Raw genomic sequence first — 26,666 nt, forward strand, 5'->3', positions numbered from 1 at the left:
AAAATAAAAGTTAAAAAAGATTGAACACATGGAGGAGAGAATTAGTAAGGATTTAAGTAAAGGAAAAGCAGTGAGTGAGCTGATCAAAAATGTTCTCAAGCTTTTCAGTAGAGTGGAAGGCAAGGCCATCTACTAAGAAAGAATTAGAGATGCAATTGTTGTAGCTGATTCCTTATCATTTCAGAGGGTTTATGTTGATTTGTGATCTATATACCTAGGCGCTTATACAACCCCAATATATCCAAATATGATATATTAGATTTTCTGCTACTTCTAATATCTTACAACATTAAATTCAACAATTCTAAATGGAAAAGGTAAATTCATATGTCCTCTGTGGCACTTCAGAAGTTTGGCACCATGGCTACCACTAAGTAGATTGGGTGAATTTTAAACACAATTCCACAAAGAAGTTTCTAGTTTCCTGTTTTCTAAATTATGCAATTATATTCTTCTGGGAAAGTACAAAAAGTGTAATATACAATTAGACCACTGGGCAAATGCCCAATTGCTTAGGCATAGTCTGTATTTGTCCTATAGCTTATTAGCATTGGAAGGAAGGACAAAGCTTGATTCCTCTACAGTAGATACCCACCCTTCCTGTGACTTCAGATCCACTGAATAGTAATCAATAACCCCACATTTAATCTTCACATCTCATCCAAATGTTCATCTCAAGTCTTCTGCCTTCCAAATAGCTGCTTATATTCCTATGAGATACTATTATTCCAAAGAATTTATCCCACTAAGGTATGGGTCCTGTCTTTTTGTTCTAACAGGTTGCCTTCAATATATATGCCATTCTAAACCTCCTGTAGAGTTCCTTCTTTGTCACAAAGGTCTATAGAGAAATTGTACACATCAGTCTTTCTATTGGATACTGAATGCCTGCAACTTTCTGCTCTATTTTCCTTAGTTTCCTCAAGTGTAAAATGAGGATAATAATAGCACCTACCCTGCAGGGTTGGTATGAGAATGACATTCTATTTGTAATATAATATTTATAAAATGAAATAATATTTGTAAATTATATAATATTTACAAAAAGTACTTAGCATAATGCCTGACTCACAGTAGACATACAGTAAGTATATAAGCATATACAGTAAGCAAATAAATGCTTTTCTTCTTTCCCCCTCCTTTCCCTTACTCTTCACATCTAGGGAAAGGGGTGGGGAAAAGAGGAGAAAATTGGAGCACAAGGTTTTGCAAGGGCTAATGTTGAAGAATTATCCATGCATATGTTTTGAAAAATAAAATGCTTTAATGAAAAAGTAATTAATTAATTAATTAAAAACTGAAATGGCTCTAGGAAACTATGTTTTCTGGTTCATTCTATGCTCTCTTTTTAAAATTTGTGATCACTATATACACAATCCACTAAATCCTCCATGTTTATTTAAATCATTAGCATAATACTTAATTGGTAGGTCAGCCAAAGGTATGGACTCTCCCTAAATTCTTTTGGATTCCTAAGTGAATTTATCTCCTAATGACATATCTTGTGTAAGTAAAATAGTTTTCTAGTCATCAACTAACAGGCTAGGTACTATGCAAAGTGATGATGATACAAATGTGTTGAACCTCTACTTCTAAGGAGTTCATATTCTACCAACTAAAACATTACATGGAAACATTTTTATGATGCAAATGATTTGTTGGCCACAAAACATATTTAAAGTACTCTGAGAATGTTTATAATCGTATCTTATAGTCCACTTCAGGTAAAAAGAATTCCTTCAGTCAAAAATATAGCCTCATGAATTTCGTCTAATCGCTTGTTCTCAATGCTGACAGTTCAATGAACAGTGAGGGATGGAGATCTTGGTGCAGCACTATCCTATGGGTTACAATGATCCAAATGGTCCTATTAAGATAAAATACAGTAATTGAGGTCTATATTCTAAGGATGTCAACAGTAAAAATAAAGTTCCCATACATACCAAAATATTTATATTGTTAACAAAGAGTTGAAAACAAAGTAGATACCCACAGAATGTGGATGATTAAATAAATTGTTACACAAATGTAATAGAACATTACTGTAGAGTATGAAATAATTGATATCATAAAGACAGAAAAGCATAGAAAGACATATAGAAACTGATGCCAAATGAAAATAAACAGGTTTTTATTTTAAATTTTTTAATTGATTCCTATTTTTATTTTTATAAAATGTATATTTTAAAATTAATCTGTCCTTCCTTATTTTCTGTTTTCCTCATTAGAAACACACACACAACACACATATGTGTATGTATATAAAATTCCACATAGCCACATAATCTGCCAAAACAAATTCCTACAATTATCTAGGTCTGAAAATATATGTCTCTTTCTGCATTTTAAGTTCATTAGCTTTTTGTCAGGAAGTTGAATGTCTCATTTTCTTTTCTTTGAATTTAAGGTTTAGTATTGTACTGATCAGACTTCTGAAGTCTTCCAAAATTGTTCTTCTCCAATATGTTATCACTATATAAGTTTTTCTCCTAACTCTTCTTGCTTTGCTCTATGTTAATTTATAGTCTTTCCCGTGTTCTCTGAAATTTCTCTTTTCATCATTTTTTACAGCAAAATGATATTGTATTATATTCATATGCCACTTGTTTAATCATTCCACATCAAAAGGACAACCTCCTAAGTTTTCCATTTTGAGCTACCAGGAAAGAGCTATCATAAGTATTTTTGAACATAAGACAATGGATCTGTGAATTGGTTCAGACATTCTGAAAAACATTTTAGAACTTTGCTCAGAAAATTGCCAAATCATTCATACTCCAGAAAACTATACTATTATTAGAGAAAACAAAGAAAAATGAAAAAGTTTTCTTATGTTCAAGGAATCTATTGTTCATTACTTCATGTGCCAGGAATCCAATAATTCCTGCAAGTTTTGAAGCCCTGCAATAGTCTCATCTTGTGTCAGGGAATCCACTGATTCCTGCAGATTTTGTTCTTAGGTCTTCTCCTTTGTTTCAAGGTTTTTATCTTTTACTGTCTCTCTCCAGGTGCTTGTGGCCACCGATATGTTTCTTTCTCATCTGTTTCCTTCTCCATCTATAGTAATCCAAACAAACCTTTTCTCCCAAGTAGTTAACCTATCTAGTCCCTTCTATTTACCACTTTCTAAATCTCTTCTTAACCCCTGGCAATTACTTTGGAGCTGCTCACACTGGACACTGCCCTTCTGTTGGGTTAAAAAAAAAAAGCCTGTATTTTCTCCAATTGTAATCCCTTTCTGCTATCTGATTGCTTTTTGGCTGATTGATCATATCAGAGTCCTCAACTTCTAAAGTGTAACCTCAGCTGTTATCATGCCCCACCTGTCTTTTGTATGATATCTTGGAGCTGGGCCCTGCCTCTCATTTCCCTGAATCAATCTACATTCTGAGACCCAGTGGAAGCCCTTGTGGCATTTTAGACATAGGGTTTTAGGTCTTCTCTCATCCTGACTTCTCACTCTATCTCTTTACCGACACTGAGCTCTCAGATGTCTAATTTTTCCACACTGAAAACATCGACGAGTTTCTCTTAGTCCCTTGCCAAAAGAGACCCCGTCTTTCCATGTTCATTATAGTCAGGGTATAATAAGCATTTGTGCCCACTGTGGCACAGTGTCTTATGATCTCCTCTAAAGGATCATCTTTGTTTAGTCCCCATATAATTCTTTTGCAAACCTCATTAGCATTTTCCTTAGCCAGTTGCCTTATCATTATTTCTGTAGCTGCATTTTCTCCAATGGTTCTTGTGACAACTGTTTGCAAATATCCCACAAAATCCACAAAGAGTTCATTGGGACCTTGCTCTATTTTTGTGAAGGCTTCCCCTCAACCTTTTCCTAGGAGAGTACCCCAAGATTTTATAGCAGCAGTAGCAATTTGTTCATATGCTCCTATGGGGTAATTAATCTGTGCTGAATTTTCTGTATACTTCCCTTCACCTGCTAGTTGGTCAAAGTGACTTGTACATTAACTCCTATTTGCCTATTGCATCTGGCTTGAATCCTACATAATTCATGATACTCCAAAAGCCACAACAAGTTTTGTCCAGCTTCTAAACATGTCCTTGCTATGGCTTTCCAATCACTAGGGACGATGTAGCCCTGTAACGAGTGCAACCCTTTTTCAAATCCTTAATTTTTTCCAGGTCAAAAGGAGTATATCTTCTCCTTTTTTGACCTGAAGAGTCAAGCTCTTCAATCACAGGGTATGCATTTATTTTTAAATCAGACATATCCTGTCCTTCATTTTTTGCTTAAACCCATACTTTTTGTAATCTTTGTAATCTTGGCTGCTTCATAGGTGGTACTGAATGTGTTACTGCCTCTCCCCCTCTACCCATGAAGGGTTAATTGAGGGAGGTAGGTCAGGGGATGGAGAATGACCTAATTTCTCCTGCTGTGAAGCACCACACTTAAAATTGAACTTAACTCCATTCTTATCTCATTCTTCATCCTTTTCACCTAGTTTATTTGGCTCCTCCCCCTCTTGTTCTTTCTTCTTTTTCCTTATTCTAGTACTTATATAATTTCTTAAAGCCAGTTCTTAAAAAACACTATATATTATATGTGTCTTTGAAAATTGAGTCAGGTCCATTATCATTGTAGAATTGACATAGTTGATCTCCTATTAATTTCCACTCCTCTAGTTCCAATTCTTTTTCCATAGAGAACCAAGGAGATGTGTACTATATAGTTTCTAAAAGTTCAGTGATCTGCTCCCAAATTATAATCAAACCTTGGCTTTTCATAAGTCTGATAATGCTCTCTACACATTTTCCTTGAATTGGAAAAGAAGACTGTTTTCTAAACATCTGTCCCATTTTAGCTGAAGTACTAGTTTAGCCCTTTAACAAAGTTTCCTTGTCTGTTTTTGTACTCACCCTAATTTCTGGGTCGAGGAGGCTTTTCCATTGAAATCAGGATCGTGTGTGCCCCACATTTGGGTGCCAAAATGTAATATTCTTCCCTAAAATATAAGCTTCTCTCGTTAGGGTTTCCTTGGGGTCTCTGGAGGCAGCCTTCATTTCAGTTCAGTGTAATCACCCCAAATGCAGCCAGGTATTAAAGTCCAAATCCTTTATTGTCTCCTTCAAAGTCTTATCTCCTTCACTTGGGGCTCTGCTGGCTTTCTGGAGGCCTTCCAGATCTTGGTTTCAGTGTTCTCCACAGGACAGCCTGATACCATTTCTCTGTCTTCCTTAGTTCTGCCCGACTGCCTTCTCTGGCTTTTGAATCTCTTCAACTTCCAAAGGTTTGTGCTTGAGCCTACAGAAACAACAAAGGTGGACAATGGAATGAATATGTTTCACCCTCAGAAAGCTTCTAGTGAGCTTGCCCTTTCTGGCCCTGAGAGCTCCTCCTTGTATGATCCACACTGAGTATACACCAATCATTACATCACTAGGAAACCATTATTTGTCGTAGGATTAAATCAATGCTAAACTAGATTGAACCACTGTCTTCTCAATTCTACTTTCTTAGCACCTTGTAAGAATCCTAACAGGAGCTGAGTGTAGAACACATCATAGCTTTCTTACTCTTTCTGTTGTTACTTGCTTGCATTGTTTTCTTTCTCAGTTTTTCCTTTTCTTCCTTATTGATCTGATTTTTCTTGTGCAACAGGATAACTGTATAAATATGCATACATATATTGGATCTAACATGTATTTTAACATATTTAACAGGTATTGGACTACCTGCCAGCTAGGGGAAGGGGTGGAGTGAAGGAGGGGAAAATTTGGAACAAAAGGTTTTGCAAGAGTTAATGCTGGAAAAATTATCCATGCATATGCTTTGCAAATAAAAAGCTTTAATAAAAAAAGGAAAAAATGTTAGTGTTGATAAGTTGGAAACTTTGAAAACTCATGTCACTAGATTATTTATCAATTGGGAAATGGCTCAAGTTTGTACATTTGTACATTTGAATCAGTTCTATGTATATTTTGGAAATGACAGAAAATGTGTTACAAAAAAATTTTTCCCAGTTACCATCTTCCTGTTTCCTTCCAATTTTTTCTATTATGTTAGTTTGTGCAAAATTTTTTAAATTTTAGATAATCAAAATTGTTTTGCTCCTCCATTTTGCTCCTCCATTAAAAGAAGCATCAATATCCATGTGAAAGTCTTCAGCAGCATTGTAGTTTGAGGCTGGATAATAATTATTCTTGCATATATATATATATATATATATATATATAGAGAGAGAGAGAGAGAGAGAGAGAGAGAGAGAGAGAGAGAGAGAGAGAGAGAAAGAGAGAGAGAGAGAGAGAGAAGTGCTCTTGATATGCCATCAATCTTGGGACTTGGTGATGGTTCACAATGTTTTTTCAAAGAATCATAAAATCACTGAAAGAGCAGTATAGTTTATCATCAAGATCATCAATCCAAATTTGAGACCAAGGAGTAAAGAAAATGAGTAAACTTCACACATTTTAAATTGTGTTAAATAAAATCAAACTATCCCCCTACACACAATTTAAATGCACTAATTCACCATGGTTATTCTTGCTTTTAGACTATAGACAGTCTTTTCTGCACTCATGATTGGTTTTTGAGACATCATGACCTTGGCATATGTTCAAGATCCTCAGGAGTTTCAATAGATCCTGTTACCTGAGGAATAACATCTTGGAATGAGATGTTTCACATAAACAATCTAAATCAAATGAAATAAAGAGATAGCAGTTATTTCAAGATAGACAGTCCTGAGATATTAATATCCGTAGCTCGAAAGCTAATAAGTGTCCTCAGGATAAACTTTTTGAAAGAAAAAAATTATCTGGGGCAGGTGAAAGGAGGGGAAAGTAAAAAGTAATTTGAACCAATTTTTTTAAATCACTATTAAATTTTATTTTAAATTTATAGAATGAAACAAGCATTTTTATAACATAGTACGATAAAAAATGCACATGAAACTGCACATCTAATATGCACAACTCGTTATTCCTTTAAAATATACAAAATTATCATGTAAATTTCTTTTTTTTTCTTTCTTCCCCTCCTCCTGCCCTAAAGATGGCTATCATTAGATACAAATAGGTATACATTTATAATCATTCTTCACATATTTCTACTCATCAGTTCTTTGCAGATAGTCTTTCTTCATATGTCCTTTATAGTTAATTTTGGTAGTGATAATATTCAAAATAACTTATCCATTGAAATTTGTTCTTAAAAATTATTGCTGTTACTGTATACAGTGTTCTTTTGGTTCTGCATGATCTCATGATTTATTTGCAAGTCTTTTCATGTTTCTTCTAAAATCATTGACCTCATCATTTCTTATAGCACATATAGATTCCATAACAATCACATGCCACAACTTGTTTAGCCATTCCCCAATTGATAGACAGCTCTTCAATTTCCAGGTCTTTGCCATCACAAAAAGATGTGCTATAAACATTTTAGAACATATTGGTTTTTTTTTCCTTTTTCTCTAATTATCTTCATAGTGAATAATCCTGGTCAAAGGACATGTAGATAGTTTAATAAATCTTTCAGTATAATTCCAGATTGTTCTCCAAAATGGTTGAATAAGTTCATAATTCCACCAAAAACCAATATGTCCAAATTTTTCTATATCCTCTCCAACATTTGTCACTATTCTCTTTTATCATTTTAGTCAGTCTCGTAGATATAAAGTGATTCTCAAGGTTGCTTTAATTTGAATTTCCCTAATTAATAATTAGAGCATTTTTTCATCTGACTATAAATTGTTTTGATTTCTGCATCAGAAAACTGCCTGTTCATATCCTTTCACTATTTATCATTTGGGGATGGACTCATTCTTAAAGATTTCACAAAGTTTTAAAAATATTTTTGATATGAGACCTTTATCTGATATACTATCTATAAATTTTTCTCCCCAATTTTTTTCTTTCCTTTTGATCTTGGTTACATTTGTTTTATTTGTACAAAAACTTTTTCATTTAATGTAATAAAAAATATACATTTTATACCTAACTTGCTTTCTATATTTTATTTATAAATTGGTTGCCTAGCTGTAAGCAGTATTTAGAGAAGCAGAAAGCTATGTTTCTAGTCCAATACCCCTCTCAGAAAAGACAAGAGCATCCAGTCTTGTGGTCCTTTTTTCTGCTTTTCTCAAAGCAAGAATTACATTCTCTCTTCCAGAGGAATGAGCAAGTTCCCAGACATATCTATCTATACCTTCCTTTGAGCCACTTAATCTATACATTTAGATGTGCAGTGTATATACATGTCTTACATTAGTAATACCTTACATCAGAATATTATATTATTAGGATAAACAACATGTTCTATGTTCTTCTAAATCTCTTTTTATGTCTAGGTTATATACCCATTTTTACCTCATTTTGGTAAATGGTACATAAGATATTGATCTATACCCAGTTCCTGCCACAATGCTTTCCAAAGTTTCCAACAATTTTTACCACTGAATTCTTATCCCCAAATTTTGTCTTTATACTTATAAAATATAAGATTATATTTCTTATTATAAGCTATATGTCTAGTCTATCCCATTGATCTGACTTTCTACTTCTTAGCCATTATCAGATAATTATGATAATTACTGTCTTATAATATAGTTTTAGATCTGGTATTACTAAACTTCCTTCCTTTACATTTTTTATCCTTATTTGCTTTGATATTCTTTTTTTTTTTTAGATGATTTTTTTCTGACTCAGTAAAAAATGTTCTTTGTTCACTTAATTGGGATGGCATTGAATATGCAAATTAGTTTATAAAATTATCAGTTTTATTATATTGGTCAATTCATACCAATTAAAAAAAATTGAAGTTTCAGTATTCAAATTTATGATTCAAAGAAAATTAACAAATAAGCCAAAAATAAAATAAATTATATTTAATTTTAAAAGCTCCTATTTATAAATATCATCTAAAATTGAAATTGCATTTGCAGTTTATCATATAAGTTATAGAATGATGATGAAAACGACAGCAACATCAATGGCTTGATCTATCACCTGCCTTACTTCTACAGGTCAAAATTGATAAATCAGTCACAATCAAACCATGAGATCATATCACAGTAATCAAAACTCAGCACTGGCTATGAAAAAAGGGGACTCCATATCCTTAGTGATATAATGTGCCAATCTATGAATGGCCAAATGGGGTACTATAAAGTTATAACAGTCATTTAGTCAACTGCTATTTTACAGAGAAGAAAACTGGGAGTAAGAGAAGCAAAACAACTTGCCCAAGATTACCCAAGTAATTGTTTTTAGTGTATAATTTAAATGTCTACATGTCTAATTTAATGCAACTTAACTCTATATTTTATAAATGCCCATATGCCATACACTGTATTAAGCACTAAGGATACAAAAGTAAAAATGAATATTCCCTACGTTTAAGTATTATATTCTCCTAAGGGAATGTCTAGTCACTACCTACCAAATTTTAATCTCCTTTCTACTTCTTTAATGGGCAAGTACATCCCATGGAACATTTATGGGAGGGCATAAATAAGAGTTCCTGGCAGGGCAGGTGAATGGGACAGCAGATAGAGAATCAGGTCTACAGTCAATTCAAATCCAATTTCAGACATTTACCAGCTATGACTCTGGCCAAGTTATTTAACCCTATTTACCTCAATTTCCTTATGTTAAAATGAGCTAGAGAAGGAAATGGTAAACCATTCCAGTAGTTGTCAAAAAACAAAACAAAAAACAAAAAACAAAAAAACAAAAAAACAAACAAAAAAAATGGGATTACAAAGAACTAGATATAACTAAAAAATGACTGAACAAAAATGAAATGGACAAGAATGGCAAAGGATAAGAAAGTAGGGTTAGATTGAAGTCTATAATCCATATAATAGAATCACAAATACATAATAGGATTACATAACCAGGTGGATCCAAAATAGGATCTCCTATTAAAGGAACTATACAAGGGAATGGCAAGAGTGATGGATTTAAAGTCAAAGGACCTGGGTTCAAATTCTGATTTTGTCATACCACTTGTGATAAATCAACCTAAGTGGATAAATCAATTTCTCTAGTCTCTATTTCCTAGCCTGCAAAATATTAGGGTTGAATTAGATAATCTCTAAGGTTCCTTCTAGCTCTAAACCAAGTACCCAGCACTGCTCAATCTATCTAGTAGGTACTTAAATATTCATCCAGTGAACAAGCCAAATAATTGTAAACAATATAGCATATTTTCAAAGTATATTTTGCCTCCACCCCCTACAAAGCTTCCAAATCTCTCAGAACATACCTATCTCAGTGACCAGTATACAGAATCAGGAGAAGTTGGTAGTCAACATTTATAAAATGATAGTTTAGAAATTGTGGGCAGTGACTTATGGGTGCATACCACTTCCTGTAAATTGTCACCTCATGCAGTTCAACTTATCGCTTTGATCTTGGAGGAAGTCCTTTCTTTTCTTAGGTGCAGAAGTTAGAATGCCTACAGATATAGCCACCAAGCCTTCCTAGTTTTGTTTTAGTATAACCTGAGTTTTAGTCCAATCTGGAGAATTTTGCAGAATACTCTGTTAATTGATGGAGAGAATGATAACTGTGATGCTTCCTCAAGGGAAGAGCTGATATGAAAGATGAAAATATGAAAAACATTCTTTTTCCTGTGTTGAGAATATTATGTTCATGGTTCCAGACTTTTTTGGGAATAACTCCAGAAGGAGAGAAACATGTCTTTGATTTCTATATTGCCTCCTTAAGGACCAGGAAATTTTCCTTTGAGTGAGATCAGGGTCTCTGTCTTAGTTAAGTGAAGATATCTTGTTTCCATCTAAAGGACTCATGCACATTTATGCATTTTTTTTCTTGGCATATTCTAATCTAAACAGTTTTGATTTCTGTTTGTTATCTGCTTAGGTAAATCTCTACTGACTATTGGAAATGTTTTTTCCCCAAAGGTGTGGTACAGTACCCTAACCCCTTCCTCCAGGCAAGTTAGACTAGTTTTTCCTTTAAAGGTATTGAGATATTCCTCTAGAATTGTTTTGGCTCAGAGGGTTAAAGGCTGAGACTCCTGGCATCATCTCTTGCCAGAGTAAAAAACAGAAATTAGGAACTCCAGAAAAGCTCTAATGCTTGACTGGTGGATCAAGGTCAGTAACTCCAGCAAAGAATTTTTCCTCAGCTGTATCAATTCAAAGTATCCTCCATAGTTATTATGTTGAATATGTTTTTCCTGCTTTGGCTAAGTAAACCTCACTTTTTGTTAACTGTTGCCTGACTTTTAAGTGTCTCATTTTGTTCCAATATTGAACCTAAACTAGACTAGCCTGAGCCAGGGCCAGTCCATAACAACTAAGATTTGGTAGGGATGAGTCTAGCCTGTGGATATAAGAATGGGTTACATTCCCATTTTAAAGGATAAGGATTAAAGAAGTGAATGATTTTAAAAACAATGACTTTTTTAACCTGAGAGGATAAAATCCCTTAGAACAACAATATTTAGGGAAGCAGAAAGCTATAATTCTAGTCCAATATCCCTTTCAGAGAAGATAAGAGCATCCAGTCTTGTGGTCCCTTTTTTCTGCTTTCCTCAAAGCAAATCTCCCAGAGGAATGATCAAGTTCCCAGAGATATCTATCTTATATTCTATAACTTCCTTTGAGCCACTTAATCTATACATTTAGATGTGCAGTGTACATACATGTCTTACATTGGTAATACCTTATGTCAGAATACAAGCTTAATATTTCTGCTGCTCTAAGTACCAAGAGATAGCAATGTTTGCAACTGAGTCTCTTCATATCCCTTGATTTAATTGGTTCCAACAACATCTGTTCTACTAGGAACTGAGGTGATATAAGAAGCAAGGATTTTTCTTTTTCTTTTTTAGAAAAATTCAATTTTAATTTACAATCTCAAAATTTTTGTAACTGTACAATATTGTTGCTATTATAGAACTTGTTTTCCTCCTTTTGCTCACTGCTTTGTATCAATTCATTTCCAACACTTAATATAGTGCCTGATACATAGCAAGTACTTAGAAATATTTATTGATTGATTGAGTTCAATTAAGTCTCCCTAGATTTCTTTGAAATCATCCCTTTCATCATTTTTTTTTTTTTGCTGAGGCAGTTGGGGTTAAGTGACTTGCCCAGGGTCACACAGCTAGGCAGTGTCAACTGTTAAGTGTCTGAGGTCCCATTTGAACTCAGGTCCTCTTGACTTCAGGGCTGGTGATCTATCCACTGCACCAACTAGCTGCCCCATTCTTCTAAATCTTTATGGTGTTACCTTTATGGCTAAATCATATACCCATGTGGAACATGCCTTAATATATGGTGAATTTTTGGTCTATACCTTTCTGCTACACAGCTTTACAGGATTCCCAATAGTTCCTGTAAAATTATAAGTTCTTATACTATTAGATGATATATTTGGGTTTATCAAATAGTGGCCAGGAATCACCAAACTATGTTCTTTATGTTGTATTTTTAAAAACTATTTGCACTTTATAAGCCAATATATAAAACCATGCAATGTGCCAAATTTGCTAACCCCTATTCTAAATTGTTTCACTAATCAACCTCTCTATTTCTATGCTCTACCAAACTGTTTTGATAATTATGGCTTTGTAGCAGTTTGAGATTAGCTATTGCTAGATCCCTTTACTTTCCATTTCCCCTATTAATTTCCTTGATAATATTGACATTTTGTTCCTCCAGATGAATTAATTACTATTTTTCTTCTAAAAAGTAATTTGATTGGAATTGCACAAAATACACAAATTACATTGTATAGTATTGTCCTTTTTATTATATGGACTTGACCTGACCCTGTATAATATTTCTCTTAATTACTTAATTTTTTAAAATTTGTATAAAGGGTGTTTCATAACTGTATTGTGTATTAGCAAGTATACTGTCATTAGTTATTTTAACTGGAATTTTTCTATCTCTTCCAGAAACATGAAGTTTTCCTAGTGAGTGTAAGGAGATATTGTGTTCTACTTGGTTTTTCAACAGAAATGAAGGCCGGAAGAGGCAAAGGACAGTCTTTAAAATATAAAGGGAAGAACTTCTGATGCAGAGGAAACATTCTACACCTTAGAAAAAGGATCTGAGTTTTAAGTAGCTCAGTGATAAATTAAGAAGCGGCAATACAATGAACTTGCCCCACGATACAAACTTTTCCTCTCACCCACTGATTTACATAAGACTGAACAGGAAAGTGTAATGTAGCTAATGTTCATAAGTGAAGACTAGCAACCTGCCATCTTGGGGGGAGGGAGGAGAAAGAGGGGAAAAATTGGAACAAAAGGTTTGACAATTGTCAATGCTGTAAAATTACCCATGCATATATCTGGTAAATTAAAAACTATAATTAAAAAAAATAAGTGAAGACTAGCAGCTAAGAGGTATATTCAATTAGAAGATCTGAGTTCAAGTTTGACCTCTGACACTTACTAGTTGTGTAGCCCATGGCAAATCACTTAACCCTGTTTACCTCAATAACTCTCATCTGTAAAATGAACTGGAGAAAGAAATGACCAGCATCTTTGCCAAGAAAATTCCAAAAAGTCATGAAAAATTGGATACAACTGAACAACATAAGCAAAGATGAAGTCCAAAAACCAGGAGAAGCCATCTCAGAATTAAGAGGATGGTTGAACAATTGAACTTCAAAGACAGGATCATTTTTTCTTTTTATTTGAGGTAAAAAGCCTGAGTTTTTGAGAGGAGAGGCGTTTGGCTAGAGATGAGTTAGTAAATTTTTGCAGGATACACTTTTAAGTTTGTTACATAATTATCAGCTCCTTCACTTAAGCCCTGATTTGTAGTGCATAAAAGGTCATAGTGACACTGCAATTGAAAAAAAGCACTATAAAATTTCAAGCAATGAGAAAATGATAGATATCACCAAAGTGGTCCATTAATGGACAGTGGGGTCAGTCTGCAACTGCCTGTGGAAAAATAAGCCCAGGCACTCCAGAAGACTGATCCATACTCTGTAAAAAGTCCAATAACTGGGCAATCTTCCCAGTGCAGGGAACTATAAATCAATGACTATGTAGCCTGTCTGGCTCAGTTATATAGCAGTCCAGTAACTAAGAAGCCTGTCCAGCCCATTCTGGAAATAATACCAATTGGCTGAGTCCTGGTGGTGTTGTTTGTCCTTCATTCTTGAATAGGACCATGACATCAGGGAGGTGACACCATAATATGCAAGTGAATTAGATTTAAATGAGGGAGGACTGTGTGAGGTCACCTGCCTTATTTTCCCTTTCAGAGTCATCTGGGTCCAGTAACAGGATATAGATCAGGATGACTGGAGATGGCTCTGAATGCAATGGGAGACCTTGGCCTTTTCAAGTTAAGGTCTTCAATAAGTCTCAGTTTGACCCATTCAGTGATTAAATCTGGTATAGATCCTATTCAGTGTAGTTCTTCAACAACTGGTCTCCTTAGGAGTCAATTTAGCCAGTAGAGTAATCTGCTTGATTAAGTCCATTAGTAGATTATTTAATGCTGCTGCAATGCCTTGCTCTATGAGTCCAACATAGCTAAAATGAAAAATCATATAGGTTGGCTTTTGTGGGAAAGGATGTCTGGGGCCAGTTATAAAGGGAATTTTCCAGGTAAACACATAGAAAACAAAAATATTAACACCTCCAAAAGTTTATTTGTTTTGTTTTATACCCACAAGTGCTTGCTATCTTCATTAAGACAGAATTTTGAGATTCAGCTGTTATGGTCTTGTTTCTGTTAGCTCCCATATGAATCTAATACTGTTTTTTCTTCTTTTTTTTTTTTTTCAGTAACATCAGATGGGAGTTTTTGCCTTGGAAATTTTAGTTTAGTTCTTTGCTTCTTTGTTCTTCGCTGGAGGATCCTTCTTTATTCAAAACACAGGCTGCCCTGTAGCCACCAAATACTGAGCATTGTAAAAAACAAACAAACAAACAAAAAACTCATAATACTCCCAGACCTAGAAAATTAAAAGAAAATAATTCTTCCCAAAGGGCTGCTATGTGGCATAGGGTGATGAAAGGAACATTAGGCTGAAGAGATTGAAAATTTGGATACCAGCCTTGGTTTTGCAACTAACTAGTTGTGTTATCTTGGAAAGTAAGTCCAACTCTAAGGCTCACTTTCTTCTCTATAAAATAAAGAGAAGGAAGGTGAATTAGGTGATTTCTAAGGTTCTTCCAACCCTAGATTTTTATAGTTCAATGATAATAACATAACACCCCTACTCAAAACCCATTAAGGGTTTCCCAGTACTGCAAAATAAATAAGATTCTTGCAAAAAGTCCTCTACAACCTTACTTTTCTGTCTTATCTTTTTCTGGTCTCCTATAGGTCAATTTCTAATTGTATATGATCTCAAAGATCAAACTCAGTGTATTAAAAAAGAGAATTTACCATTCCTTCCCTTCACCCCTACATTCTTATTTTCCTTCTAATTTCTCACTTTCTGTCAAAGGTTAAGATAGATCACCATGCTTAAAAAACTGTTTGACTCTTCCCTCTCATCCATTTCCCATTTAACAAGAAATTAGGATCTTCTATAAGCTAACATCTTCCTATCTTCCCAACCTTATCTCACACTACAGAAAAACTGGACTGAACTGTCTCTCCTCATGTTCAGAACTCTGTCTATGCCTGAAACGCCTATTCACCTCCATTTCTGCAGCTAAGTGACACAGTGGACAGAATACCAGACCTGGAATCAGAAGACATGAGTTCAAACCTGGGGGAGGGGCAGAAAGGGAGAGGGGAAGGCTCTTTGAGGCCAGATCTGAATTCAGGAATATAAGTTTTCTTGATTCCAGGTCTGGTACTCTATCCATTGAGCCATCCAGCTTCATCACCCACATTTTCCCAACATCAGATTCTTAATGCTATGTGACTCTAGGCAAATCACTTACTGTTTGCCTTAATTTGCTCAACTGTAAAATGGATATAATAATAATACCTACTTCCTAGCATTGTTGTAAAGATCAAATGTTTAGAGCACAGTGCTTGGCCCATAGTTTGTTTTCTTCCTTCCTTTTAAAATTGTACTCATTTTAAAAGCTCGAACTCAAATGACAACTCTTTCATGAGATTTACTCTGATCATCCAAGCAGAAATGAGCCTTCTTTCCTTGTACCTCATGTGGTATTTTGTTCAGCTAATACCATCTTGAGATATACATGCATACATATATGTGTATATATACTATTAATTGAAGGAAGACAAGGATCATTTTAATTATCTTTGCTTTGTCCTTTAAATCTACTACAATGTTTTATATATAGTCAATGCTTAATAAATGATTGTTGATTGGATCAATGAACAGCCAATTTTTTGATATTTTATATTTTAGCCAATCTAGACTACTTGCTATTCCTTTGAATATAATTGGCTTCTTTTGCCTCAATGCTATGGCAAGGGCATTCTCTATCTTTTTCTCCCTTTTTCTCATCTTTCAAATTAAACTATTAAAAAATCCTATGTTTTCAAGATCTAGCTGAAGTGGTATCTTTTGCACTCTTCAAAGTACTTAGCATAACTCTACACCATTATAGGATTGGCAAGCTGGAAATTATGGGATATTTTACTAGGATTTCAATGACTCTTTTCCAAGTGCTCTACCATAGTTCAGTGGATTAGCACCCACTTTTAGAAACTTTGCTCCCTTTTAAGACACAGAGGCTGGCTCTTTGGAGAGATACTTAGACTAAGGAATAGCCACTTTATTCTTCTACTGTTGTATTCCAGAGGGGGAAAACCAACACCTATGATTTGTTTGTGAGGGTGATCTTTTTTGACCAATAGGTTGTCTATTTCCTAACCTCAAAGGCTTCTGCTGCTTACTGACCCTTCCTCTTGGCCCTGACTCCTTCCCTGGAAACTGTGAGCTTTTATTCTAGGTTAGAGATTTCTAGTTTCCTAAATGAATAGTTTCCCTGCTTGTGATCTCAGGAATGAGAAGCCAGAATTCCATTTGAGCAAGAACTCTGCCATTTCTTTAAAATATGGGTCCTAGATCTGTAATCATCTCCAAACTAAGTTCCAGTGAGGGCTTGTTTAAGTAACTATACTCCAAGTCCTGGGAACAAATTCCCACCATATTTCTTCTTTCAATGATGCAGAAAAGAATATTGTGTTTCAGGTCTATGATGATATTCCTAATTCTCACTTCCCTTTCTCTTTCTTTTCCCTGTCTAGCTTTGGTAGTATCAGTTCTTATCCCAGTATAAAGGAGCTGGTAGGCTGAATTCCCTTAAACACAAGTGTTAGTTTGCTTTCAGCACTGACTAGCTCCTCTGATTCTTCCATGAAGACCCTTTAGGGCTAGCAGCATACTGTGACACTTAAATCCATGACTATTTCTTGACAAAGAACAGGTGCAACTCCAGAGTTCTGTCAGTCCTAAATCTGTTTTCTCACTTGTACTTCTGATATACTTCTGAAAGGAGAGGATAAGGAACCAATGAAGTAGAAAGATTAAATGTACAAGAAAAAAGGATAATATGTATGAGCAAGGTTCCTTCAGATCTGGAAATGGATCAGGGACAGGTTATCTTTAGAAAGGAAAAAGGATATCTCTTCTTTTGCAACTGGGAAGGAAAGATGAGAAGGTATACATGAGAAATGTGCTGAAATGAAAAAGTAAATTTGGCAGCTAGGAAAGAACAGACAATCTTCTCCTTGAAATAGGGAGTGATGTCTAGAGAGAGAAAAGAGGCATTAGAAGCTTTAACATATAGATGGTTTAGAAATAGCTTTGCTGTTTCTTTATGAAACACCCATTCTAGACCTACCATCCAACTGGGAATAATACTACTGAGCTAGGTCCCCATGAGAGTAGTTACTCTTTTAGAGTCAAAAGTACTCTGTGGATCTGTATTCCCCTTCAGCTCTTAGTGAACTTACCACTACTAATCAACTAGTAAAAACATTTCACTCACAGCAAAGGCATTTGTCAAGATGGCATAATTAGATCAGTAGCTTCAAAACATTCCCCCTATATTTTCCTTATGGTCCATAAATACACATCAGTAGAAAGAATGGGTGCACATTTACACTGATGGCAAAGTGCAAATATGGCACCCTATATACAAGAAGATTACAATTTTCTTTCTTTTCCCATTGTATCCTTACCCTATTTCCCTCTGGAGTGAAATGTTTCTGTTGGGTAAGTGTCTTTGCTGGGCTCTTTGGTGCTATTCCTCTTTGAAGTTTGATTCCAAACTGCTAAGTTTAGCCATCTCTTGACTCTATAACTGACTCTCCTCTGGAGTAAGGAGTTACAATCCTTGGAGTTTTCTTTACTGACTATCTCTCTTGGTATGGTGACTTCTGATAGATGAGTACCTTTAATGCAAAGTGTTATGACATTTGGGAGAAAAAGGAAAAGAGAAAGGAATTTATTTTCCCCTCATTTCCACTGCTCTTTGGTAAAGAAGCAAAGGGAAAGGCAAAGAGTGGTCTCCTCCCAAACTGGGTTTGTCTTTCTCCTCTGCCTTGGAGTTGTTTTTTGGCTTGACTATCTCAGAGTAGGTAAACTTGCTTTTTAATAGGCTACCAGCCAATGACAAGCTGCTCCTCTAATTGCACTGAAAAAAAACTTCATGCCTCATAAAGGGGAAATAAAGTGAAAATTATTCTTTTTACTTACTTTAACATATTGATATCCAGTCTCTATATATTCCTTCTGTGATTTTGACAGGGATCATCCTTAGCAATTCTTCTCCTCACTCTACTTAACATATGCAAGCTTCTTCTGGAAATAAATCTAAAGGAAGGCCTTCAATAAAAAAGAATTTCAAAATTTTCCTCAAACGTGTATTATCATTTGTGAAATGAACTAATCTATTTTGATGACAATTATATTGCAAGGGACAATTGCTTAGACCACAAACAAAACAATTCCAGAAAACTGATTTTACTTACTTCCTTATAAGGCAGTAGGAAGCTCAAGTAGATAAGAAAAAAAGAAATCAGAGATCAAGTTAGAGAGAAGACTCCCAAAAGGAAATGTTGTCGTGAGTGATAATCTTTGTTTACACAATGCACTAGCAATGTCTGTGTGTTTACACAAACTATATCCCTTAGTGTAGTCTGAAGATAGATCAAGCTTGACCCAGAATAGCCTACTTGTGCTCGGCTGATGTTGGAAGGAAATGCCTGCTAGGGCCTCTGCTTGTAGGCCTGCCAAACCCTAGAGGATTTATGCTGCAGAAAAGCTAAAAGCATCTTGGCAATTACTGTAGAACCATAAGTTCTAATGCTGGTCCTTTTGCTACACAGACCTCAGCTGCCAAAAGAGCCCTGATCAAAAAATAAAGGGTCCTGGATTCTAGATTATTTTGAGAACAAGGTTCCATCATTTTGTATAGCAAAGTGTATATTAAATGCTTTTGATGGCAAAAATGGTATACTCAAAATATACCTCCATGCATTTGTATAGCACTTTGTACTTTCTTGAAGTGTTTCCATGTTTGCCTCACAAAATAAGCAGTAAGTACTCAGTTTAGCCTCCACTTACTGCCCGTATTCTTTAGTAATATCTGGGTGTGCCACTAGCACTGGTCACAAGGGTTCCTCTTGACCTTGGCCACCTGCACCCAGTGATTCATGATTCCCAGTGACTCAGGGTAACTGAGAGGCAAAGAAAGAGCTCCTCTGCTTTTTTCCCTTTATCATGACAGAAAAGCCATTCCAGAAAAGTGAATATTCATGGATATGATAGAGCTCTGGACCTCATGGTGCTTTCTGGGAAAGGTGATGGCAATTTAAGGCTACCTTAGTGATAAAGCACAGGGATCTGGGTCCAGGGTATTTTCTCCCCTGGCTTCTAAGACTGTAGAGTACTCTTTATCTAGATAGAAGAAAGCAGGGCAGAGGTTGTTTTCTATGACTGTGCCTGAATCCAGTGCCTGAACTCAGCTTTTCTTTCTTTCTTTCTTTCTTTCTTTTTTTTAAATAAACAAGAAACTATGAGGAAAGTCCAGGGTCCCAGTGTGAATCAGAGGGTGGGGTGAATATTCTAAATTATAAATTTTGGAGGCAAAAACACCCCTAAGCACACCAATAAACTCAGGGAGGAGTATGTTATACTCAGATCAGCTATTTTAGTGAATCTGCCTCCAGAGGCTCTTTGAAATCTCTATTTCTATCAATGAAAACATCAATTTTCCAGACACCACAAGAGTGTGAACTCCGAGTCATTTACTTATTCCTCTCATTGTTTCATCTTTATTCCCCATATTCCATCAATCATGATGTCCTGTCAATTTCTCCCTAGCAATTAATGTTTCTTAAACTTATCCTGCTATTACTCTCACTATCACTCACTCTGGATCATAGCTAACATTCAAGGTTTGCAAAGTGCTTTATATATTATTTCATTTGGTCCTCACAACAACCTCTGTGCCTGTGCCTAGGGTCCTGCAGCTAATAAGTGACTGAGGCCATAAGTGATCCTCAGGTTTTCCTGACACCAGCCCCAGCACTCCACTGCACCACCTAAGTACCCCTTAATCCATTGGATAAGATCTTTCAGTGGCTTTCTACTACCTATAAAATAAAATTCTAACTTAAACGTGGAAGTAAAGCCCTTCCACAATCTGGCTCCAATCTTATCTCCTATTCCTACTCCTACTTAAATCCTCTATTCCAATTAAAATGTTCTACTCATTGTACCCAGTAATGCTCACTCTGAAACTTGGCTTTTCCAGGTCTGGAATGTTGGTCTCTTCCTTACTATTTACCTAAATCTTATCAGTTATCCCAGACCCAGTTTAAGTTTCACCTTCAATGAATCCTTCTTAATCTCTCTCTCCTAAAATTCTAAGGCCTCCATTGTCCGAACCACTTTTTTTGGAATTTAGCATATGTTACCTTTTTTTTTTTTTTCATTTTCTGTTTTTTGTTTGTTTATTTGTTTTTTATTTATGTTTGGCTTAAGTAAGGGTTTGCTGGTAAATGTTTAACAACAGGCTCTCTGGGAGAAAAATGTATACACTATATATTTTAAATTCTGTAGTATTATTTTCTCCACTTTCTTGGGGGCTAGACGAGCAACAAAACAATGCATTTGTAATTTGCTGATATCTGAAGTATAAGTGTTCACATTGAAAATTTAACAATGAGATCTCACAATTTGGTTAGAGTTGATTTAATAAGGCCATAGACATCCAGGATGGCCTTTTCACAAATGGAGGAGATTGATATTGAGTGTGCTCAGGCTTGACTAAGGTGACTAACTGTTCACCAGAAGCAAACAAGACATGAGTGGCCAGACCATGAGCCATGCTCTGTCATTGGTGAACTTTTACCTAACCTAGAAAACAAGTGGTTGGTAAGGTATCTTCTTCCTTACTCCCTCCTCCTTTTCAATTCAAAAGGGCAGATATTTAAATCTGCAGTTTACTATTCTTTTTAAAACTGTTTATTTGCTGTTTTCAATAGTTCCTGGCTATCTCTAGTTGAAGATAAGATTTGATCTAAATTGCTTTTGAGTTAAGTATGTTTTTAATTGAGTAGAAACAGTAAGGAAAGCACCTGTAGAGAAACTTGAATACACAAGAATTTAAATCTGGTCAGGAGACAAATAGGCCTTCTTACCCGGGAACATCCTTCAACCTAGCAATACCTAGCTACTGGAGAGCTCCTCTCAGAGACTCAATCTGGGGAGAAGCCTGTACTAACCATCTTTTATTCCCTTTCCATTTTGCTTCTGGATTTCAGGACTTTTGTATCATTTTCTCCCCTGGGTGCCTTTTTCCCTCTTTCCTCAGGACTCTCCTTTTGTGTATTGTCTTCCCTCAATAAAATATAAACTCTTTGAGGATAGGACTATTTTTTTCTTAGCTTAATTTGTATCCCTATCATAGTTGACACATAACCAGAGTTTAGTAAATATTTGTTGCCTTGTAACCAGGCTTTAGATTTTTATTTGGGGACTGTGATTTTTTTTTTAAATAATAAATTGCATTACTAAGCTTTTTAAAACAGCAGGGAAAGAGATCCAGATGGATTGAGGGCCTGCTCTCTGGGCAAAAGACAAAAAAAACTCATTGTTCCAACAAGGTATAACAGATCAGAGTGACTAAAGGAAAGGCAATACTCAGTGGTATGATGGCAAATCTTTAACAACTGGCTCCCTGGGAAAAAACAAACAAATATATGCACAAAGACCTTTTCAATGTAATCCACATTATTAATATTTTCTCTAACACTTTCTTAAATCTAGACAATCAACAAAACAATAAATCAAGCCCCAATGTGTAGCATTTGCCAGTTCCTGGGATATAAATGTTCAAACATTAAAAATTTAACTATCAGCTTTCAGGAATCAGTTCAAGTTGGTTCCAGTCACACCCCTGGTAATGCCTCTGAGTCAGCCTAATGGAAGGAATAATCTCTGTCCCTTTCATTGAGGGGGGAGTAAAAGAAGACTCAGTGCCCAGTAACCAATTTTGCCCCATATTAATAGCAAAACTCCACAATGGTACTGTTTCTTACAATTGTGAAGTAAGACAGAGGTTGTTTTTTCTTCTTCATCTTAAGCTTTGTTTGTTTTTAAGACTTCAAATGTCATTCTTTTTTCTCCTTGGTTTAAGCAGAATTTCCTGCATTATTGCAAAATACCTTAAATATAACTAACTGCACTATAGTAATTTTAGTGGTTACATAATTTTCAATTTATATTTTGTTCACTGATTTTTGCTTTTATAGGTTGAATTTAAAGTTGAATATTAGCACATTTGCTATTTTCAAGGGTGATTATTGGATATTAAATTTTCTTTTTATTTTTGTAGGACTTTCCCTCAATGTTTCCCTTTGAAATACTTTTAATTCTTATGTGGTTTTTATTTTCTATAACTGAAGTTATCATCCAGATTTTTCTGTTTTGAATACTATATTCATGAATATTTTTAAATTTTTTAGATTTATATTTTTGTGAATTGCTTAATTTTTAATTTTTCTTATCTAGTATTAGCTTCCACTGTACTGATCCCATATATACTGCATGTGAATATTAATGTTTATTATTTGATGATGCCAGAATGAATATCAAATGTTACATTTTTTTGCCTACTAACATGTAAGTTGAATGCTGCCATTAAAATTACTTATTTGCAAGTGCTGATAGTTACTATATTCTTGTTATTGCTGCTATCATTGTTGGACTTTGGCTAAACTTCCAGATGCGATTGCTGAAACAGTGATAATTTAAAAAACACTGAAACCTAGAAAAACATCACAGAATTGAATAAGGGTAAATGTTCCAATGGAGACAATCATCTGCAAACCATAGGCCAGATGGCCTTACTTCCAATTCCTGAGACAATTGTATTACGAGTCATTGAAAAGATAATTGTTGGGGCAGCTAGGTGGCTCAGTGGATAGAGCACCAGCCCTGAATTCAGGAGGACCGGAGTTCAAATCTGATCTCAGACACTTAACACTTCCTAGCTGTGTGGCCCTGGGCAAGTAACTTAACCCCAGCCTCATTACACAGCCTATAACACAGGAGAATTAATTGAAGGAACTGGGAATGAATAGTCTAGAGAAGGCTAAGAGATGGAAAAGAAAAGGAGGATTATGAAGGAGGTGCACTCAATCAGACACTTACACACACACAAGTTGTGTTAAGTATTTGAAGGACTGGCATGTGAAGAATGGAATCAGATTTGTTGTTTGGCCCCAGAGAATTTAGAGCAGTGGATGGGAATTGAAAAGGGGCCAACTCAACTTGATGTAAAAAAAAAAACTTCCAAATACTCAAAAGATGTCCTAAAATAGAAAGTCCTGCTTGGAAGGACTTCACGAAGTGACTAGATGATAATTTATTAGATATATTATGAGACTCTATTTCATGTATGGGTTGGACTAGATGATTGTTGAGGTCCTTTTCAATTGTCAAATTCTATTTGTTCTCTCATATTTAACAAGTAACACTTTAGCTTACTTCTTCTATATTTCCCCATTGTACTAGACTTCACAGGTTGGGCCACAGTTCACAAGCTTGTGAGATCAGGTTTAGCTTCTGTATTTATAAGAGGAATGTTAATATAAACTACTTTTCTTTGGAGTTGACCTTGTTTAGTGAGTAAAGTGTGTAACATTAATACTATTTTCTTTGTGGTTTCGTTCTTATTCTTTTTCTTTAGGTTTAATTAGATTTTAAATTAAAGAGATATGTCCTTTAGCGAAGTTGAAATCAGAGTCTGAATAGCAAAAAATTATTTACTAGTTGGTATTTGGTACATATGAGTGAACAGCTGTTCTTCACAAAGGCAAAAAGAAGTAATGTGTTTAAACTCTAATACAAGAAGTTTAGGCAAGACATAAGGAACATTTTACTAACACAACAGTAAATAACTAAATATCAAAAGGCTGCCAAGAAATATTGGTTTGTTTTTCTCCAGAGAGCTCTACAATTGGACTAGACACCATCATCTTTTTTTTTTTTTTTTGGTTAGGGCCAATTCATTATTTATTGCCCTTTTTAAATGAGGCTCAAAGGAGTAATAGTTATAGAATGTTTAGTATAGATGATGTCTGTAGCATCATGCAGATATCATGCATGATGATAATGAATGTTTTTTTCTGGGTTCTCCCTGATCTTAGTGCCTTCCCTCTGGGATTAATTTTTTTCATTGTTCTGCATATATCTTGCACTTACCTGTGATTAACCTGATAGTTCTATAATTAGAATGTGAATTTCTAGGTCTTGTTTTCCTTTTTATCCCAAAAGATTGGCTCAATCTAATAAATTAATAACTATTGAAAAAATCTTTATTGCTTTCTTAACTATTATGTGCAAAGTGCTATACTAAGTATTGTGTATATTTAGATGAATATCTCTAGTGTCAAACCTTTCCATCTAGCATGGAAGATAGGATTTGTAGATATAATTACAATACTTTTTTCAAAAGAGCCCTAATTTCACACATAGGGGTATTTCCAACCCTTTTATATATCATTGCATAGGACTTTAATTACTATGATCAAAGCAAATAATCACTAGATGTTCAATTTTTTGAAGAAGAACATTTATATTTAGCCAAACTGGTCTTTTACACAATTAATAGGTGATTTGGCTAGAGAAGATCTAAGACCATTAAGAAAAAGAAAGTGACCTTTTGCTATGGTTCTCTTTTCTTCTGTGTTCATTCTGACTCATTTAGTTATTGTATTTCCTTGAATTTCATCTTGGGTACTTAATTTCCTCTGTAATCTACACACTAATATTAAAATAAATTAGTTGGTGATACTGTCTATTTACTCTGGAAGCCAGACTATCCAGGGTTAGAAAAAAGACCAGTGCTTTTAGGGTGGCCTCAACTCCTAGATAGTATGCATGACCTGATAGAGTTGATTGTTATTTAATATTAAGGTAGAGAATAGGGCTGCAGGTTATAACATGCAGTGCTCCATTTTGAGCCAAACAGCCAAGGAAATGGTTTAAAGATGATGCAGATGGAAGCCTGCTAATTAATCAGTGTTCTCTGGGAAGAGGGAATCATATGTAATAAAAAAAAAACTTTTGGAAGATTTTCCTTGGGTACATGGGGAACAGCAGAAGGCTTTAAAACATAGAGGGAATTCAAATTCTGTAATTTGAAATTCTGCCAAGTAGAAATAGCACTTAAGTAAAGTTAGAAACTTTATTTTGTTTCTGATTCAGCTTTCATTAATCAAATAAGAATGTATTAAGTACCTACTATGTGCAAAGCACTATGCAAGTAGCAGGAGAAATAAAACCACATGGTCATGTGCCTTTGATTGTGTACACAAAATAGATAAACGAAAATTGGTGAAGGGAGGCACATTCTGCCAGGGGAATCAGGAAGGCTTGACATAGAAGGTGTAACCTGGGCTGCTCATTAAGCAAACTAGGGTTTCTAAAAGATGGAAGTTAGGATGGAGACTGCCAGTAAAAAGGCCTGTAGATGGGAAACAGAAGAGGGATTGTAAGATCATTTTAAATGATACAAAGCAAACACAATATAAGACAAAATAAGACTGGAAAGTTGGGGCCATGTTGTGAAAAGTTTTAAACATAAGTGTTTACATTTGATCTGAGAGGCAATTGGGAGACACCAAAGCAGTGAAGCTCTGAGGGCAATAAAATTTAAATATTATGTCACTCCTCCTACAGCAATTGCTCCCCAATCCTACTGGAATTGGCAGGCCCAGGGCCCCAGAGGGGATACCTACTCAAGAATCTAGGAATAATCCCAAAGGGTAATGTAGAGTTTTTAGAAATGAGACTCACTAAGTAGGTACAGCAACAAAAGTTGCCATGGAAATATCTGCCCAATCAGAGGTGTGCTCTACCTTTGATACTTGGGTAAATCGATGACTCAAATTTTTATAGGACTTGTTCATACCCGATTTCCATTTTTGATTAACTGTAATTGCAAATGTCCAAACCCCAAATCCTACATTACCCAACTATTGTGAGAATAACGGAGATGGTTTCAAAATGTGTTTTGAGCAGCTTAAAAGAAAACTGTTCACAATGTACACAGTAGTATAAGCTGTACTTTAACTTGGTGACTAGCACTACTCTCAGAGACATGCTCCATTACACAAAAAACTGTTTTAGATAGATTATTCTGGGTATCTTTAAGACAATAAAGGTTGTGAGTGAGTTGAAGTCACAGCTGCTGTAAAGTAAGTAGTTCAAGGGCCTTTTTCTAAAGCAGAATAAAAGCAACCAAT

General features: G+C 35.1%; 1 long non-coding RNA gene across 1 annotated transcript in view; it reads right to left on the bottom strand.

The window, feature by feature from the left end:
* Positions 1–1,184: 1,184 nt before the first annotated feature.
* LOC141538784 (uncharacterized) overlaps positions 1,185–26,666 on the bottom strand; it is a 33,038-nt gene continuing 7,556 nt past the window's right edge. Inside the window, exons 2-3 of the long non-coding RNA XR_012481127.1 lie at positions 4,882–5,266; positions 1,185–1,867 (exon numbers count right to left, since the gene is read on the bottom strand). This is a non-coding gene — a long non-coding RNA (uncharacterized LOC141538784). The remainder of the gene's footprint in view (positions 1,868–4,881; positions 5,267–26,666) is intronic.

Source organism: Sminthopsis crassicaudata, chromosome 4 (genome assembly GCF_048593235.1).
Source record: "Sminthopsis crassicaudata isolate SCR6 chromosome 4, ASM4859323v1, whole genome shotgun sequence".
In the NCBI taxonomy this organism is placed as follows: Eukaryota; Metazoa; Chordata; class Mammalia; order Dasyuromorphia; family Dasyuridae; genus Sminthopsis; species Sminthopsis crassicaudata.